Source organism: Vombatus ursinus, unplaced genomic scaffold, assembly GCF_900497805.2.
Source record: "Vombatus ursinus unplaced genomic scaffold, bare-nosed wombat genome assembly UNPS02014909.1, whole genome shotgun sequence".
Lineage (NCBI taxonomy): Eukaryota > Metazoa > Chordata > Mammalia > Diprotodontia > Vombatidae > Vombatus > Vombatus ursinus.
The window spans coordinates 14307992-14317660 of NW_020954687.1; positions in this window are offsets into that span (position 1 = coordinate 14307992).

The window sequence follows — 9669 nt, forward strand, 5'->3', positions numbered from 1 at the left end:
AAAATCATTGGACTATCTGAAAGCCATGGTCAAAAAAAGAGCCTAGACATCATCTTTCAAGAAATTATCAAGGAATACTGCCCTGATATTTTAGAACCAGAGGGCAAAACAGAAATTGAAAGAATCCACCAATCATCTCATGAAAGACATCCCCAAAACAAAACTCCTAGAAATATTATAGATAAATTTTAGAGTTCCCAGGTCAAGGAAAAAAATATTGCAAGCAGCCAGAAAGAAGTAATTCAAGTATTGTGTAAACACAATTAGAATAACACAAGATTTAGCAGTGTCTACATCAAGGGACCAGAGGGCTTGGAATATAATATTCTGGAGGGCAAAGGAGATAGAATTACAGCCAAAAATCACCTACTCAGAAAAACTGAGTATAATCCTTCAGGGGAAGAAATGGATATTCAGTGAAATAGAGTACATTCAAGAATTTTTTATGAAAAGACCAGAGCTGAATAGAAAATTTGACTTTCCAATACAAGACTCAAGTGAAACATGAAGAGATAAACAGGAAAGAGAAATCATAAGAGACTTATTAAGGTTGAACTGTTTACATTCCTGCATGGAAAGATGATATTTGTAACTCATGAGACCTTTGTCAGTACTAGGGTAGTTGGAGGGAAAAAAATATGTATAAAAAGATAGAGGGCACAGGGTGAGTTGAAGATGAAGGGGTGATATCTGGAGAATAAAATTGAGGGGTGAGAGGATTATACTGGGAGAAGAGAAAGGAGAGGAAGAATGGGGTAAATTATCTCACATAAAACAGACAAGAAAAGGTTTTTACACTGGAGAAAGGTGAGAGGGAATGAGTGAATCTTATTCTCATAAGATTTGGCTTAAGGAGATACACACTCAATTGGGTATGGAAATCTATCTTACCCTACAGGAAAATGGGGTGGGGGGAAGGGGACAAGAGAGCAGGGGGATGATAGAGGGGAGGGCAGATTTGGGGAGAGGGTAATCAGAAGCAAACACTTCTCAGGGGGGACAGGGTCAAAAGAGAGAATAGAATAAAGCGGGGTGGGATAGAATGAAGGGAAATGTAGTTAGTTTTTCACAACATGACTACTATGGAAATGTTTTGCATGACTACATATGTATAACCTGTATGGAGTTGCTTGCCTTCTCAATGCAGGTGGGTGGGGAGGGAGGAAGGGAGAAAATTTGGAACCCAAAGTTTTAAAAACAAATGTTAAAAAATTGTCTACTCATGCAACTGAGAAATAAGATGTACAGGAAATGGGTATAGCAATCTATCCTGCCTTACAGGAAAATTGAAGGGGAAGGGGATAAAAATGGGAGGAGAGATAGAAGGGAGGGCAGAGTAGGGGAAGGGGTATTCAGAATGCATGCCATCTTGGGGTGGGCGGAGGGACAAGATGGGGAGAAAATTTGAAACTCAAAATCTTGTACAAGTGAATGTTGAAAACTAAAAATAAAAAAAAATAATTAAATAAAAGACAATGGGTGCTGAGAGAAAAAAAAAATAAACACCTAGAAGAGCTACCTAAGTTCAGAAACAGGCAGAAATTCTGAATGCCTGGACCATTTAGAAGAATTCCTGAATTGTGCTAAGATCCTGAACCTAGCAGATCAGTTGGAATAAAAATCTAAGAGGAGGCCTCGGGCAGGGAGGACAATGACCATGAGGTCATGTTGATGCCATCTTTGGACCTTTGCCCTGTCTTGTCTGCTACAACTACAACTTTGAACTTGTCCTGGTCTTGAGGATTCCTTAGGTCTCCTTCTAGTACCTGGCCATTCTGTGGTATTCATAATCAGCTGATGTCTCTTAAGTTGGATAGATTGTTGTGAGGTATGACTTGTGCAGCCAAATCAGTCAATTCTTCTCCTCATATAAGTCTATTTTGACAACTTTTTCTAGGCCTGGATTCTTGAGAACTTCCTTTCTCTTTTGGACTTAATATTCCTTTTGAAATCTCTGGCTATGGGATCCCGTGCATCCTACCTCTGAACTCTTTGAAGCTGATTCTGCTAAAATCTAGAATCTATATCTTATACTCTTAAAATCTCTTTCCCCTGTTATCAAGTCTGAAATTTAAATGGACATTACCCCACTTATCCTCCCTCCCTGATCCCAATCCTTCAGCTTCTTTTGACTTCCTTTAATTGCTGTTTTGGTTTGAATTAGAGATTTCCACACACATTATAGCCATTTATGATTCATATAATATAGATATAGAGGAAGAGACAGTAGGATCTTTGTTAGCCTGTGGATACTCACTGTATATCAATCAAGTATTCAATTGAAAAGTGTTTATTGAGTGCCTACTATAAATTTCAGACCCTAGCCTATATAGGCCAGATGCTGTGCTAGTTGCTGAGGATACAAATGAAACAATCTGTACTTGCAAAAAAGCTTACACTCAAATGGATCTAGGGATCTCAGGGTTGGACCAACACTTTTTAAAATGCAGTGCCATGGTTAATTTAGTGATTCAAAATATATTTATTAAGTACCTATTATGTGCAGAATATTCTGGTAGGCTCTTGAGGAAATACTTTGATATTTATCTTCACGAGAAATTGCCAAGCACAGGGTGAGTGACCACTTATGAAGTATGCTATAATGGGTACTCCTTTAGGATATGGGTTGCATTAGAGGGCTCCCAAAGCCTATTGTAATATGAAATTCTATGATTTAATGATTCATAAGGCAGGTAGATGGCACAGTGGATAGGCTCATTAGGTTTGGAGTCAGGAAAAACTGAGTTCAGATCAGCCTTAGAGAAACTATTTGATTCTGGGAAAGTCATTTAACCTCTATTTGCTTCAGTTTCCTCAAATTTAAAGAATGGGGGTAATAATAGTACTTATTGCCAAAAGTCGTTTTGAAGATTAAATAAAATAATATTTATAAAAGTGCTTGTTACAGTCCAGCACATAGTAGGTACTTACTCTTCTATTTCCTTTCCCTTCAAGATGCCCCTCAGAAACATTTATTATGTGGTCAAGGTTTCAGTGACTAATGGTACCCACTTTAAATCATAAATTTAGAGCTACATGTGACCTTCAGGGAAGCTAGTTCAACATTTCTCAGTTTATAGATAACAAAAACAAACAAAAAAACTAAGACTCCAATAATGACTTCACCATGGTAATGCAGGTAGAAATTGGAGGGGCTGGAATTCCAACCCAGGTCCTCTGACTCCAAATCAAACTCTTTTTTAATTGTCACCAACTACATTACAAGCTGATTTTGTGTTATTTGGTCAAAATGTTCTTTTCTCTATTTCTTCTTCTACTATATGGCAGAATATCATATCTGAGGAAATTATTCTCAGCAATATGGTATCATCAGAATTTTTTTACCTCAAAAAAGTATGGCTTCTAAGAAGTAAATAATAGCATAAGGTCCTACATAGTCCTGTGAAAAAGATTAATGTGGCATGAGATAACTAAACTTCATCAGGAAATCTCATAGGACCAAGGCAAAATGGTTAGAGGAGTAGGATGAAAAAAAGCCTTTGATTTTAGATACAAATAAAACCATTTTAGTATGATAAGCACTAGAATAAAAGTGAGGGGAATATGACTGGATAAGAATTATTACTACAGTATAAAGATGCAAATGGATATTCTTAAATCTTACTGATGGGAAAATCAACAGCTCCACACAGAAGCAAACAATCAATTCTCTACCTCAATTATGCAGTAATTAAATTTAACTGGATAAAATAGAAATCACAATCTATTATGTCACTACTTCTCTATGACACTTTGCTATAAATCCCTATTTACTGTAGAAGAGAATAATTATTTTTTTCTAAATTTGACCACTGACCCAGAGGTATTAATTAAAACCAGGCAGGGCTCCATTTTAAAGAACAGTTGCCTGCATGTTCTTCAAAAGCAATTGAACTTTTAAAAACAGAAAATTTGAAATACATAAGTATAATATATGCCAGGAGAAAAGAAATTAAGCCATCATTATAAATGTCATTTGAATTTTAATGCAGTATCATCAATTTAAATAAGTGGACAATTCCAAAGGTTAAAGAGAGGTATTCAAAAGAGAGGTATTCAAAATGATAATTAGAGGAATAGCAACAGAAACTTGAAAAATGTCAGAAAATAAAACAGAAAAAAATCAATTTAATTTAGAAGTAAATTTTTGAAATGAGTTCCTTTAATCTTCCTTTCTTCCTTCCTTCCTTCTTTCCCTCCTTTCCTTCTTCCTTTCTTTCTTTCTTTCTTCATTTCCTTTTTTATTTCCTTCTTCCTTTCTTTCTTTCCTTCTTTATTTCTTTCTTTCATGCCAAAGTGGGAAAAGAAGGAGATACAGACTAAACAATAACAATGTACAAAAATTTCTACAATAATAACTTTTAGTTATTTTTTCTTTTTTATAATTATATAGTTTTTCATGATAAAATAGTTCTCATTTTGAGACTTTTTTCCTTTTTTTAGTCAACATTAAAGTATTTGGTATACCAAATAATCTAATTAAGGACCAGAAAGTTAATAGTGACATGATTTATTTAACAAAGAATAAGGTTATGTTTTTGAGAGTATTCTCCAAACAAATTATTTCCTCATGTAAACTAGACTATGTAAAATACATAAAAACTAATTAAGAGAATACTTTAAAATTTAATTTTATTTATCTTTTTATTTTTCAAATGTTTTATTTTTTTCAATTACATATAAACAGAATTTTAAACATTCTTTTTTTGAAATTTTGAGTTCCAAATTCTCTCTCTTCCTCCCTCCCCTTTTCCCTTAGACATTAAGCAATTTGAAATAGGTTATACATGTACCATCAAGCAAAACATATTTCCATATTGGCTGTATTGAGAAAGAAAATACAGACCAAAAGGAAAAAAAAATATAAAACAAAGCAAGTGAAAAATGATATGTTTCAATATGAGAATGATGATATGTTACAGGGGAAATTTATTGAATTTTCCAGTGGGATTTATAGAATTCACAGCTACTACTTTTGTGATCATGCAAGGATAGGATAAATATGTGAAAATTAAGAAAGGTTTAATGTGTGACTTTCCTCAATTCAATATCACCTATGTTTAACATATTTTTTTTAAGCTCACTAGTTAAAGATTCTGGACAAGAAACATGTTAACCCATTGAAAAACACTCACTTAAAGTCTTGCTAACTTAGTAGGACCTGCCAGAATTGTAAATCCATTGGCACAACTATTAAGATTCCATGGCCACATGTTGTGCAATGACTAATATTGACAGACTTAACCCTTCTCAGCAATACAAGGATCTAAGACATCTCCTAAGGCCTCGTGATGGAAAATGCTATTCACAAAGAAGAAAGAACTATAGAATTTGAATGCAGATCGAAGCATACTATTTACTGTTTTTTTTTCTTCTGTTGTGTTTTTTTCCTCTTTCTGGTGGTTCCTCCTATTGGCTCTGATTCTCACTTACAACATCACTAATGTAAAAATATGTTTAATAGGAATGTATATGTATAGCCTATAGCAGATTGCGCACCATCTTGGGTAGGGAGGTGGGGAGGGAGAGGGAGAAAAATTTGAAGCTCAGAAGCTTATGGAAGTGATTTTTGTTAATTCAAAATAATTTTTTTTATTTTTACAGGCTTTATTAAGCACTGAAGGAAGTAAAGCCAAAAGAAAACAAACAAACAGACTTACAGAATATAAGTCTATCAAGTTACAGAATACAGAAATGTTATCTGAAAAAAATACTTAATTTAGCCTCACAGACTGGCACAATGTCTTGCTTATGTCTGCTATCATTTATGCTCATCTTTGCCACATCCTCTGCTGTACTTATGCCCTCAAAGTCCAATGCTGCACATATTTTATTCAATTGCTGATTAACCAAACTTCTATCTCCTCATGATATTCAAAGTATGACCTTTTATTTGAGACCTACTATATTTCTGTGAGATTGCTTCCAACTTCTTTTGGTCTACTACTTTGGCTAGCTTCTACCTACTCCAGAGAGTTATAACTCAAGTCCATCTCCTCCTCTTCAACAAAAAAGTAATATCCACATATAATTTCCATCAACTGTGAGAAACAGAGCATCTTAGAAAGCTCAAGGTTGATGTCTAAGGCAATAATGATAAAATTAAAGGAAAAAATAAATTAAATTTTAAATAAATAGATACTTGTTGAATTGACTTGAAAAAAAAAAATCCGTGATCACCCTGTGCCATGACAAAGCATATGAATAGAGGTGTATAAAATGCAAATATTCAAATATCCAGATGGAATATCTTATTTTTTTTTGAAATTCTTAATGTATTTTCCAATCACATGTAAAAATCATTTTAGCGTTCATTTTAAAAATTTTGACTTCCAAATTATATTGCTCCCTTCCTCTCATACTTTATTCTTGAGAAAGTGAGCAATTTTAAATAGATATACATGTGCAGTCATGCAAAACATATTTTCATATTAGCCATGCTGCAAAATAAAACAGACAAACAAACACAAAAGAAAAATAAAGAAAAAAGTATGTTTCTATCTGCATTCCCATATTTCCCCATTAAATCCCTTCATATTATTGACCTTTTGTTATTCAGACAAATATTGATATTACTTTTTCTGGCTATATAAAAGAATTTTTGGTAATTTGTTATAACATTGAATAAGTAATTGCTATTTTTATTACATTACCCACCCTACTCATGAACACTAAATATTTCTCCATATGTTTACATTAAATTTTAATTGTGTGAAAAGTGTTTTATAATTGTGTTCATATAGTTCCTGGGTTTGTCTTCACATGGAAACCCCCAAGTATTTTATATTATCTACAGTTATTTTAGATGTTATGTTTTCTTCTATTTCTTGCTGCTGGATTTTGTTGGTAATATATAGATATGCTGATGATTTAAGTCACTTTATTATTATTTCCTGCAACTTTGCTGAAATTGTTAATTGTTTCAACTAGTTTTTCAGTTGACTCTTGAGGATTTTCTGAGTATAGCAGAGTGATATTTTTGTTCCTACTTGCCTATTCTGATTCCTTCACTTACTTTTTCTTCTCTTATTGCTATATCTAGCATTTTGGGTAAAATATTGAATAATAGTGGTGATAATAGTCTTCCTTGCTTCACCCCTGGTCTTATTGGGAAGGCTTCTTTCTTATCCTCATTACAGATAATGCTTGCTGATCATTTTAGATATATACTACTTATCATTTTAAGGAAAGCTCCATTTTTCATGTACTTTCTAGTGTTTTTAATAGGAATGAGTATAGTATTTTGTCAAAAGCTTTTCTGAATCTATTGAGATAATCATTATTTTTATTGTTTTGTTATTGATATGGTCAATTATACTGATAGTTTTCCTAATATTGAGACAGTCAACCATTCCTGGTATAAATCCTACCTGGTCATACTGTATGATCTGGAGCAGTAAAATCAACAAAAGGTTGGAGTGAAACAATTTTCCAGTTAAAGAAAACCTGGGAAATTGACAGAAAAGGTTTGTCTCCCTGCAGTGTTGATTGGGCTTTGGGGATAGCTGCATTAGCAGTAGCAGAAGCAGCTTGAAGAGCTCTCAACCATTAGATCATAACAGGGTAAGACCACTGATCAGAAGGAGATTACAGGACACCCTTTGTCGGGACCGAGTACAAGACTCTGTTGTGCTGCCCCTATATGGTTCTAGGTCACAGTCCCAGGGCAAAGATAAGTACTACCACACTAGAGCTTAGAGTAAATAGGTCAAGGAGAGATAATTTAAGAATTATTGGACTACTCGGAAACAAAGGTCAAAAAAAAAAAAGACTAGGCACTACTATATTTCAATTGATAGTTGTAGCTATGTTTAATAATGTACTCCTTTCCAACATGAACTCTTATTGATATTGTATATTTAGACATTTAAAAATACTGTATTGTAAAACAAAGAAAAAGGAGAAGAAGTGAAGGTGATGTGTATAGGTAGCTTTTTAAGGAGTTTAGCTGAGAAGAGGAACAGAGATATAGGTCAATAGTACGGATGCTAGGATATATTGAGATTTTTTTCAAGTCTTCAATCATTGATTAAAATGGATCAAATGCTGAAATATTGATTAGGGTGGCATTATGTGAAATTATACCCCAATGCCTACATAGAGGCAACCTAATATTTTTATAGACTCTACCTATGAAGTCATGTGGTGTAATGGACAAAAAGTTGGCCATTTAGGAAGACTGGAAGACTGGATCGGATTTTGAGTTCTACCTTTCTCATGTACTAGCTTTGGGACCATGAGCAAACGAAACACTTAGTGGCCCAGGCAACTCTCCAAGTCTATAAGTAACAGAGTAGGTATAGACCTGCATTAAAAGAAGGAGTTTCCTTATGGAAAGTTCCCTAACCCAGGGAAACAACAAGTTTGTATCTTCATTCCCACCCTACCCCCACCCCCACCCCCACAAAAACAACATCAAAATATACTTTACTTTCCATTCTTTTTTATTATTTTATTTTAAGTTTATGGAATAAAAAAACATTTCCATTAGATAGTATATTAAAAAAAAGAAAATAATAATTGCTCTCTAGAATGCTTGGATCAGTTCACAACTCCACCAACTATGCATTAGTGTTCCAATTTTTCCACATCTTCTCCAATATTTATCATTTTCCTGTTTTGCCATGTTAGCCAATCTGATAGGTGTGATGTGGTACCTCAGAGCCATTTTGATTCACATTTTTCTAAACAATAGTGATTTAGAGCATTTTTATATGATGATAAATAACTTTGATTTCTTCCTCTGAAAACCTGCTGTTCATATCCTTTGACCATTTATCAATTGGGGAATAACTTGTATTCTTATAAATTTGACTCAGTTCTCTACATATTTTGGAAATGAGGCCTTTATCAGAGACACTCATAAAAATTGCTACCCAGCTTTCTGCTTCCCTTCTAATCTTGGTTGCATTGGCTTTGTTTGTGCAAAACTTTTCAATTTAATGTAATCAAGATCATCCATTTTGCATTTCATAATGTTCTCCATCTCTTGTTTGGTCACAAATTCTTCCCTTCTCCATAGATCTGAAAAGTAAACTATTCCTTGCTCTTCTAGTTTGCTTATAGCATCAGTCTTTATATCTAAATCATGTACCCATTTTGACTTTATCTTGGTATAGGGTGCAAGATGTTGGTCTATGCCACATTTCAGCCACATTATTTTCCAGTTTTCCAGTAGTTTTTTTTTTTTTTTTGTTAAATAGTGAGTTCTTATTGCAGAAGCTGGAATCTTTGGATTTATCAAATGGTAGATTATTATAGTCATTGACTATTGTGTCTTGTGTACCTAACCTATTCCGCTGATCCACAGCTCTGTTTCTTAGCCAGTACCAAGGAGTTCTGATGATTGTTGCATTATAATACAATTTAAGATCTGGTATGGCTAGACCACCTTCCCTTGGATTTCTTTTCATTAATTCCCTTGATATTCTGGACCTTTTTTTTAAGGGTTTATATTTTATGGAATCCCAAGTCACAAGACAAACAAAAAATTGAGTTCTAGTTTTATTTTTTAATACGGCAAACATTTATGGAAGACTCAAAGAAAAAGGATGCTATTTGTTTAATCAAAGAATCAAAGCTTATTTTAAAAATTAGCTATAACAAGTAAACTTTACTATAAATTTATGCTTTGTTAAGTTGTTTTTTTTCCCCCAAATCAATCCTTCC